Source organism: Bombina bombina, chromosome 2 (assembly GCF_027579735.1).
Source record: "Bombina bombina isolate aBomBom1 chromosome 2, aBomBom1.pri, whole genome shotgun sequence".
Taxonomy (NCBI): domain Eukaryota; kingdom Metazoa; phylum Chordata; class Amphibia; order Anura; family Bombinatoridae; genus Bombina; species Bombina bombina.
In genome coordinates this window covers 1113400623-1113412361 of record NC_069500.1, presented here as the reverse complement: position 1 = coordinate 1113412361, position 11739 = coordinate 1113400623, and positions in this window count along the sequence as shown.

Here is an 11739-nt window from a genome sequence, read left to right as displayed (position 1 = left end):
GATTCCTGCTGTCTGTCTTCAACCCCTGAGATTCTTTGTTCCGCGGCCGACATGCGAGTGGAGAAGAGCCGCACCTCACTGGTTAAGGTGTCCACACCAGCCTGCAAGCTATCCATTTTTGGTAAAAAGAAAGCCGTAGGAGTGAGGAGTGAGCTCCTGAAATACTGCCTTCAGCATCTGCAAATGATGGGTTTGCCTGCGTTTCTATCAGAGGCTTTTGTTTTTTTTCCTGATTCTTTGATCTGTGACTCATTGTGCCACCTAAAGGCGAGGGCAGCCTGTGAAAGTACTCGTCCACTTTCATAGAACAAAATACAGACAGTTACTAGGAATGGTATAACACTGTGTGCAAATCACCAGAGGGCGCTGTTGCACTGTGTATTGCAGCAATCAAAGTAGATATGTGGAGGGAAAATGGAGGAAATGAAGACACAGATTTTGAATTTGCAGATATCACATGGCAAAGTGCAGGTGTGAAATAAAAAATTTAGCTGTACCAACTATGCAAACAAAGGTGATTTTTCTTTTCCTTTTCTGTCTTATGTAGCAGGCGTAATCAGGGCTGATGGATCAGAGATACAATCCTAAAAAATTGAGCTATACCAGCTATGAGGTGAGAAGAGTCTGCATAGGATAAAGAAAAATATCTGTATAGATCAATATGCGGTTAATGCAGGAACTGTCCCAATGATCAGCTCTCAAGCAGAGCAGGTGTGTATGTGCTCCCCCCTCAGCAACTACTAGGGCGTGAGAAGGCCGATATCCCCTTGCTGAAAAACTTAATAACAAGGTTATCTCCCTGTATGGAAGTGAGGTTGTGCCTTGTTGTAGGATAAAGCTGATTGATCTGAGTTTACATTAGTGCATCCACATTACTTTTACGGAGTGTGCAGCAATCTCTTATGGGCATGCATAGAATACTTTCCAGGGAGTCCGTTATCAGGGCCTCACACGGTTATAGTTTGAGGTAGAGAGGCTTTGGGCTGATGGATCAGAAATACAATCCTAAAAAATTGAGCTATACCAGCTATAAGGTGAAAAGAGTCTGTATAGGAAAAGTCTGTTTAGATCAATATACAGTTTATGCAGGGATTGTCCCAATGTTCAGTTTTCAAGCAGAGCAGGTGTTTATGCGCTCTTCCCTTAGCAATTACTGGGGTATGAGAAGGCCGATATCCCTCTGCTGAACACTTAATAGCAAGTTTGTCTCCCTGTAGGGAAATGAGGTTGTGTCTTGTTGTAAGTTAAAGCTGATTTATCTGAGTTTACACTAGTGCATCCACATTGCTTTTACGGAGTGTGCAGCAATCTCTTATGGGCATGCATGGGATACTTTCCAGGGATTCCGTTATCAGGGCCTCATACAGTTATACTTTGAGGTGGAGCGGTTCTAACCAGTTATGTAATAGTTCGCGGTGTTACCGCCTCTCACCTGATCCCACTGATTACCACATTCGAGGCCGGTCCGCTTGTAAGGTCCGTTCTGAGTTAAAGTTGGCACTGAGGTGAAGGGGGGAGCTCTTCCAATATGGCGCCGGTCAGCGTTACCGCTCGCGCCGTATGGCGCAGTTCGATCTTGACCTCCGAGGCAAGGGCTATTTTCTGCCCTTCACGATGGTTCTTGGGCCGGATGGGGTACCGTAGAGGGCAACCCAGCAAGGCAGCGTCGTGGGGAAAGCTGGCTGGCAGCAAATAACACCATTAATATGAAGCAGAATCCCGGAGCTCTGAACTCCTGCTGCCAGCCGCTAGCTCCGCCCACCGGAAGCCGCGTAGAGCATTTTTAACGCAGTTTCAACTCTCGATACCAGAGTTGCTTACGCAAGCGGCCAGCCTCAAAAAACGTGCACTAATTCCCCCATAGGAAACAATGGGGCTGTTTGAGCTGAAAAAAAAACTTAACACCTGCAAAAAAGCCGCGTTCAGCTTCTAACGCAGCCCCATTGTTTGCTATGCGTAAACACTTCCTACGTCTGCACCTAACACCCTAACATGTACCCCGAGTCTAAACACCCCTAGCCTTACACTTATTAACCCCTATTCTGCCGCCCCCGCTATCGCTGACCCCTGCATATTATTATTATTAACCACTAATCTACCGCTCCGGACACCGTCGCTACTTACATTATCCCTATGTACCCCTAATCTGCTGCCCTAACATCGCCGACCCCTATATTATATTTATTAACCCCTAATCTGCCCCCCACAACGTCGCCTCCACCTGCCTACACTTATTAACCCCTAATCTGCCGAGCGGACCTGAGCGCTACTATAATAAAGTTATTAACCCCTAACACTACACTATCAATACATTAATTAAATACAATATCTACAAATAACTACAATGAAATAAACTAACTAAAGTACAAAAAATAAAAAAGAACTAAGTTACAAAAAATAAAAAAATATCTACAAACATAAGAAAAATATTACAACAATTTTAAACTAATTACACCTACTCTAAGCCCCCTAATAAAACAACAAAGCCCCCCAAAATAAAAATGCCCTACCCTATTCTAAATTACTAAAGTTAAAAGCTCTTTTACCTTACCAGCCCTGAACAGGGCCCTTTGCGGGGCATGCCCCAAGAAGTTCAGCTCTTTTGCCTGTAAAAAAAACATACAATACCCCCCCCCCCCCAACATTACAACCCACCACCCACATACCCCTAATCTAACCCAAACCCCCCTTAAATAAACCTAACACTAAGCCCCTGAAGATCTTCCTACCTTATCTTCACCATACCAGGTTCACCGATCGGTCCTGAAGAGCTCCTCCGATGTCCTGATCCAAGCCCAAGCGGGGGGCTGAAGATGTCCATGATCCGGTAGAAGTCTTCATCCAAGCGGGGCAGAAGAGGTCTTCCATCCGATTGAAGTCTTCATCCAGGCGGCATCTTCAATCGACATCCATCTGGAACGGAGCGGCAGCATCCTGAAGACCTCCGACGCGGAACATCCATCCTGGCCGACGACTGAACGATGAATGACGGTTCCTTTAAATGACGTCATCCAAGATGGCGTCCCTTGAATTCCGATTGGCTGATAGGATTCTATCAGCCAATCGGAATTAAGTTAGGAATATTCTGATTGGCTGATGGAATCAGCCAATCAGAATCAAGTTCAATCCGATTGGCTGATCCAATCAGCCAATCAGATTGAGCTCGCATTCTATTGGCTGTTCCGATCAACCAATAGAATGCGAGCTAAATCTGATTGGCTGATTCCATCAGCCAATCAGAATATTCCTACCTTAATTCCGATTGGCTGATAGAATCCTATCAGCCAATCAGAATTCGAGGGACGCCATCTTGGATGACGTCATTTAAAGGAACCGTCATTCGTCGTTCAGTCGTCGGCCAGGATGGATGTTCCGCGTCGGAGGTCTTCAGGATGCTGCTGCTCTGTTCCAGATGGATGTCGATAGAAGATGCCGCCTGGATGAAGACTTCAATCGGATGGAAGACCTCTTCTGCCCCGCTTGGATGAAGACTTCTACCGGATCATGGACATCTTCAGCCCCCCGCTTGGGCTTGGATCAGGACATCGGAGGAGCTCTTCAGGACCGATCGGTGAACCTGGTATGGTGAAGACAAGGTAGGAAGATCTTCAGGGGCTTAGTGTTAGGTTTATTTAAGGGGGGTTTGGGTTAGATTAGGGGTATGTGGGTGGTGGGTTGTAATGTTGGGGGGGGTATTGTATGTTTTTTTTTACAGGCAAAAGAGCTGAACTTCTTGGGGCATGCCCCGCAAAGGGCCCTGTTCAGGGCTGGTAAGGTAAAAGAGCTTTTAACTTTAGTAATTTAGAATAGGGTAGGGCATTTTTTATTTTGGGGGGCTTTGTTGTTTTATTAGGGGGCTTAGAGTAGGTGTAATTAGTTTAAAATTGTTGTAATATTTTTCTTATGTTTGTAGATATTTTTTTATTTTTTGTAACTTAGTTCTTTTTTATTTTTTGTACTTTAGTTAGTTTATTTCATTGTAGTTATTTGTAGGTTTTGTATTTAATTAATGTATTGATAGTGTAGTGTTAGGTTTAATTGTAGGTAATTGTAGGTATTTTATTTAATTAATTTAATGATAGTATAGTGTTAGGTTTAATTGTAACTTAGGCTAGGATTTATTTTACAGGTAATTTTGTAATTATTTTAACTAGGTAACTATTAAATAGTTCTTAACTATTTAATAGCTATTGTACCTGGTTAAAATAATTACAAAGTTACCTGTAAAATAAATATTAATCCTAAAATAGCTACAATGTAATTATAATTTATATTGTAGCTATATTAGGATTTATTTTACAGGTAAGTATTTAGCTTTAAATAGGAATAATTTATTTAATAAGATTAGATGTAAATTATATTTAACTTAGGGGGGTGTTAGTGTTAGGGTTAGACTTAGCTTTAGGGGTTAATACATTTATTAGAATAGCGGTGAGCTCCGGTCGGCAGATTAGGGGTTAATAAGTGTAGGCAGGTGGAGGCGACGTTGTGGGGGGCAGATTAGGGGTTAATAAATATAATATGGGGTCGGCGGTGTTAGGGGCAGCAGATTAGGGGTACATAAGGATAACGTAGGTGGCGGCGCTTTGCGGTCGGCAGATTAGGGGTTAATAAGTGTAGGTAGCTGGCAGCGACGTTGTGGGGGGCAGGTTAGGGGTTACTAAATATAATATAGGGGTCGGCGGTGTTAGGGGCAGCAGATTAGGGGTACATAAGGATAACGTAGTTGGCAGTCGGCAGATTAGGGGTTAAAAAAAATTTAATCGAGTGTCGGCGATGTGGGGGGACCTCGGTTTAGGGGTACATAGGTAGTTTATGGGTGTTAGTGTACTTTAGAGTACAGTAGTTAAGAGCTTTATTAACCAGCGTTAGCCCAGAAAGCTCTTAACTACTGACTTTTTTCCTACTGCTGGAGTTTTGTCGTTAGAGTTCTAACGCTCACTTCAGCCACGACTCTAAATACCGGAGTTAGAAAAATCCCATTGAAAAGATAGGATACGCAATTTACGTAAGGGGATCTGCGGTATGGAAAAGTCGCGGCTGAAAAGTGAGCGTTAGACCCTTTTTTGAGTGACTCCAAATACCAGAGTTAGCCTAAAACCAGCGTTAGGAGCCTCTAACACTGGTTTTCACGGCTAACGCCAAACTCCAAATCTAGGCCTTAGTTTGTTTTTGTTTTTTACAGGTAAGTATGTATTTAGTATTAAATAGGAATTATTTAGTTAATAATTGTAAGGTTTATTTAGATATATTTTAATTACATTAAAGTTAGTTGGTCTTAGGGTTTGAGTTACGTTAGGGTTAGGTTCAGGGGATAATAACTTTAGTATAGTGGAGGCGACATTGGGGGCGGCAGATTAGGGGATAATAACTGTAATGTAGGTGGCGGCGATGTTAGGGGCAGCAGATTAGGGGTTATTAACTGTAATGTAGGTGGCGGCAATGTTAGGGGCAGCAGATTAGGGGTGTTTAGACTCAGGGTTTATGTTATGGTGTTAGGTTTAAACGTAACTTTTTCTTTTTCCCATAGACATCAATGGGGCTAAATTACGAAGCTTTTGTTTCTACGATCGCAGGTGTTAGGTTTTTTTTTGCCGGCTCTCCCCATTGATGTCTATGGGGAAATCGTGCACAAGCACGTCAAAGCAGCGCTTGATTTCAGTGCTGTATGGAGCTCAACGCAACCATATTGCCCGCACAAGCCTGCTTTTTTAAAACTTGTAATAGCAGCGATATAGGGAGGTGAAATAACGCTGCTTTTGTAGCAGTCTTTAATTTCCCTATAGCACTCAAAACTCATAATCTAGCTGAATGTGTTTACGTCCGGGAAGTTATTTAAGAGTTAGAACAACATAGAACTAAATGCAACTCAATAGATTTTAAATATTCACAGTCATATGATCAGGGGCTGTCAGAAGATGCTTAGATACAAGGTAATCACAGAGGTAAAAAGTATATCAATATAACTGTGTTGTTTTTGCAAAACTGGGGAATGGGTAATAAAGGGATTATCTATCATTTTAAACAACAACTATTCTGTTGTAGACTGTCCCTTTAACAACATCTCCAAAACTAATCTTTCCCTTTTTACTAAATCATCATTCAAATATTGATGACTGTTAACAACACTGTTATTGCTTCAAATACTTATACCTATTGCCCTAGGATTATTTTTATTTAGAACTTTTCTCCTATGACACAACTAAGTTGGAGACTTGCCCTTTTACCCTCTGCTTTATAACAAATCAAATCTTATAATATGAGTAAATTGAGGGCTGGAGGGGGAGGGAGTGGGAGGGCCCTACACTACAGAAAATAAAAACAAAGGGACAGGAAGGGATGGGGCAGCTACACTACAGAAAAAGAGCTGTTGGGGGTCCCTAACTTGCGATTGCAGAAGTGGGAGGGCCCTACACTACAGAAAATAAATATAAAGGGACAGGAAGGGATGGGGCAGCTAAACTACAGCTATTTGGGTGAGATCGGAGATGTTGGAGGTTGAAGGAGTACCCTACACTGCAGAAGCCTTCAATTAAAAAAAACATTCAATTTTTATATTGACAGACTGTCTGCCAGTACTTAAAGAGACATGAAACCCAAACATTTTCTTTCATGATTCAGATAGAGGATACAATTTTAAACAGCTTTCTAATTTACTTCTATTATCTAATTTGTTTCATTCTCTTGGTATCATTTGATGAAGGAACAGCAATGCACTAATGGTTTCTAACTGAACACATGGGTAAGACAATCACAATCATAATATATATGCAGCCACCAATCAACAGCTAGAACCTAGGTACTCTGCTGCTCTGGAGCTTGCCTAGATAAAAATTTCAGCAAAGGATAACAAGAAAAGGAAGCAATTTAAATAATAGAAGTAAATTGGAAAGTTGTTTAAAATTGTATTCTCGACTTCCGGTGGGCGGCGACCCAAGATGGCCACAAGACTATGAAGCTCTGCATATCGTCTTAAAATTCTATTTGAAAGTGGCCATATTTCAAGCCATCCTAATCTCCCTTAGCAGTTTGGCTGTTTGGGAACCTTTCTGGGATCAGGATTAATATCACCTGGCCCCCGAGAAGTCAGAGAACTGTGTGAAGTCCGGAAAGTTTAGAACCGGAGCAGTGTACAGAGTGTCATCCTGTGCAGCCCAGACTACAAGATGGTTAGCTCATGCTCAGAAGATAACCAACACTTGGAACTAGTGCTTTCTTTAAAAACCCTGTTACTACCAGCATTCATTAAGCTGGAAGAAGCTACACACCAGTTGCTAATGGAGATCCAGGCACCAGGATCTAAAAATATTTTGACAAGATGGCGCCGATTAGAAGCTGTATCTTCTAATAACAACTGCGACATTGCAGAGGAGAGATCTCCCCAGGGACGCGGAGAAAAAACGGAACTCGTACCCTGCCTGGATGAAGATAATTCTTTGACAGAGTCGACTGGACAGGTTGCAGATTGCCTTTAACCTGACACCTCTTACTATTATGTTTTAGGGACGGCTGAACAGGCGGCTAACTCCGATATCTTTAAGATGGCAACTGTGGCTGGAGCGACGCTGAGTCATGCTGTGATTGAAAACCTGCCTGCAAGTCCTTCCATACAAGCCGCTACAAACCCTCCTGCTACTTCAGTAAAGAGACAGGAGCATAGAAAATTCTCCGTCACCACTATGATGGCACCTAAAGCTGGGGCGGCATTGCCCTATGCTAAAGTTAAACGTCTGCCTGTAAGCCTCTCTATAGAATCAGCCACAGATCACCGGAAGAATCAGGGCATTGCTGTGAGGAGACCCTTTTGCTTTCATCCTCAGACTATGGCGGATTCAAGCTTCATTTGGCCGGCTTGTGGGAATCGTTTGGCTGTGGGTATCGGCTGATTTGCACTCTCTCTGCCCGGGGGCGTGGATTTCTGGCCCCGACGAAAATGGCTATACTAGTACATCATTAATCATGGCAGCGATCCCAAGTCTACATTGGTGATACTTTTAAATATACCGCCCTGCTAACGCTTACAATGTTTTAACTAAAGGCTCATTAATATCATATCAGTGTTGTGCTACACAGGTCACTATTTTATTCAAAGCAACTGAACCAAATCAACCTATACAAGATTGCAGCATGTTACTGTTCTAATGTTTCTGTGGGCTTAGTCCTTGCCCTTGTTATTAAATATAAGTGTCAACCCTATATTCTGTCCAAATATATTAGCATACCTATCAAGTTTCCTTATTGTATGCCTGCAGTTATCTCAGTAGCTTTTATTACAGACCCCCTGCTCTCATAGACCCTACATAGTTTATCAATGAAACCTATATTGTTGTCTGATGACTACACAAATGTATGTTGTATTACAAGAGTTATATTTTCTTAGTTGTGTGCTTACTGTTTTAATCTTTGGAAATTTTGTAATGTTATTTTATTTTGTTAATCCCTACTCTCTTGAAGAATATGTTGATATATCATGTGTAGTGCCACATGTTGCAGTAGCAGATGTTGGATTCCATACTCATGCTTCTCTCGCCAATGCTGCAACCTCCTTGCCATTAAATTTAACCTGCAACCACCTTGCCATTAAATTTAACCTGCAAGCTATTCCCCACCACCCCACTTAAATTTGTAAATACCCCAAGTTATACTGAGGCTTCATAACTAACTATACATTACTAACTTTTAGTATATTACTTAATACTAGATTGCTGTGGCACAGATGTCTCCCTTTCACTGCCATCTCATATTTCTACTTTCAATCTTAGACCATAACCCCTAGACACTGAGCGGGGCATCTGGATAACTCATAAATAAAAATAAAAGAAAATTTCTAATTCGCATACTATAGGGTATCTCGTTCTGACTAATGTTCTAACAGATATTCTCAATATGCCCTGCACAGGGAGATACGCCCTTATAATAGGAGCCTACTATGCCCCCCTCACCTCTTACCACTCTATCCTTTCCCCTCCCCGACTTCCCCCCTAGCCTCCCTTTGTCTCCCCTGTTCTGTTTGTTTCCCCCTTTCCTTCCCATTCTCCCATTCCCTCACCTCCCCCCTTTTTTTTTCCCTCCCCTGTTTGTCTTGTTTTGTTTTATAATAAGGTTAAAAAACCCCAATATAGCGGTGCAAACCCTTGTCTTTTAGAACAATAACTGCCTATTGAAAGTTTATGAAGATATCTGCATGTTATCATATGAAATTGCAATTGATTGATTGTACTGTACTATCTGCCTTCCTGGCTCATCCTGCGAGGTGGGCTGGATAAGCACCCTGTAACTTTGCACCCTTTATTGGTTATAAATAAAAGTTTAAAAAAAAAAAAATTGTATTCTCTATGTGAATCATGAAAGAAACATTTTGGGTTTCATGTCCCTTTAAGATGGGGATGACCAGTGGGGAGTGAGGGAGAGAAGAGAGCTGTTTGGGAGGGATCAGGTAGGGATCAGGGGCTGGGAATTGTCAGTTGAGAGGGTAATCTCTACACTAAAGCTAAAATGAACCTTACCTTAATAGAAGTGTGGTGCACAGCTGCAATTAGTGGCCTTTTAATTACCAAAAAGCAATGGCAAAGCCATATATGTCTGCTATCTCTGACCAAAGGGTTTCCCAGAAAAGCTTTTACAACCATTTGTGCCATGATTGCACAAGCAGTATGTAAATAATTAACAATTTTTTTATTTGATCACATTTAGGAGGTGAAATGGTGGCATGGCATATACCTAAATGGGTTTAGCTCAATACCTTGGGTTATCTACTTAAAAATATAAATATAGTTTTGACAGGTAGATAAAAAAAAAGCAAGGACCTATTTCTGTCTAAAAAATTATCCAGTATATTGAGCAAATGTTTTTCTCTGAAAGTCCCGGTAGTGAAGGGGTTAAATGGTTTTCAGAACTTAAATTAAAAATGTAGTGCTAGAGTTCAAGAAGATGACCATTAACATACCAAAATCCAGTAGGTAGCAAAACTAAAATAAAAGTTGTGAGAACCCAAGTGCAATGGTGGGAATATAGCTGGAACGCTCATGGAACTTAATGGAATATAAATGTAGAAGGTCGGATATAAAAATCCAGTTAATGAAATAACACACTCACTAGTAAAGTGGTAGAAGGATTTAATTCTTAAACAATAAGGTCTTTAATCATGTAGGTACTGGTCCAGTAGTCTTTTGTGAATTCAGAAAAAACATAATTTATGTAAGAACTGATAAATTCATTTCTTTCATATTGGCAAGAGTCCATGAGCTAGTGACATTTCAGTTTAACGAATAGCCAAGTAGTGGGGTGATAAAGAAAGGAGTAAAAAGCATCAACAATGGAATTTTGAAATAATTGTGCTTTATACAAAAAAATCATAACCACCATAAAAAGGATGGGCCTCTATTTAACAAGGTCTGGTGGACCTGATCCGCCAGACCTCGCTGAATACGGAAAGCAATACGCTGTCCGCTGAATACGGAAAGCAATAGGCTCTCTGTATTCAGCATTGCCCCAGCAGCTCACAAGAGCTGCTGGTGCAATGCCGCCCCCTACAGACTCGCGGCCAATGGGCCGCCAGCAGGGGGTGTCAATCAACCCAATCATACTCGATTGGGTTGATTTCCGGCGATGCTCAGAGCAGGCGGACAGGTTATGGAGCAGCGGTCTTTGTGACCGCTGCTTCATAACTGCTGTTTCTGGTGAGTCTGAAGACTCACCAGAAACACGGGCCGTCAAGTTCCTTTCGGAGCTTGATAGATAGGCCCCACAGACTCTTGCCAATATGAAAGAAATGAATTTATCAGGTAAGTTCTTACATAAATTATGTTTTCTTTCATGTAATTGGCAAGAGTCCATGAGCTAGTGATGTATGGGATAGCAATACCCAAGATGTGGAACTCCACACAAGAGTCACTATAGAGGGAGGGATAAAATAAAAACAGCCATTTTCTGCTGATAAATTTAAATCCACAAAAAAATATTTTTTTTCCTCATAAATGAAAGAAAAAAAACTTAAAACATAATCAAACTGAAACAGGTGCCTGAAGAACTTATGTACCAAAAACTGCTTCCGAAGAAGCAAGTACATAAAAACGGTAGAATTTAGTAAATGTATGCAAAGAAGACCAAGTTGCTGCTTTGCAAATCTGATCAACTGAAGCTTCATTCTTAAAAGCCCACAAAGTAGAGACTGATCTAGAAGAATGAGCTGTAACTCTCTGAGGCGTGGGCTTGACCCGACTCCAAATAAGCCTGATGAATCAAAAGCTTTAAACAAGATGCCAAGGAAACGGAAGAAGCCTTCTGACCTTTCCTAGAACCAGAAAAGATAACAAATAGATTAGAAGTCTTCCTGAAATCTTTAGTAGCTTCAAAATAATATTTCAAAGCTCTTACTACGTCCAAAGAATGTAAGGATTTCTCCAAAGTATTCTTAGGATTAGGACACAAAGAAGGGACAACAATTTCTCTATTAATGTTGTTAGAATTCACAACCTTAGGTAAGAATTTAAAAGAAGTCCGCAAAACCGCCTTTTCCTGATGAAAAATCAAAAAAGGAGACTCACAAGAAAGAGCAGATAATTCAGAAACTCTTCTATCAGAAGAGATGGCCAAAAGGAACAGCATTTCCCAAGAAAGTAGTTGTCCAAAGAATGCATAGGCTAAAATGCAGGAGCCTGTAAAGCCTTCAAAACCAAATTAAGACTCCAAGGAGGAGAGATTGATTTAATGACAGGCTTGATATGGACCAAAGCCTGT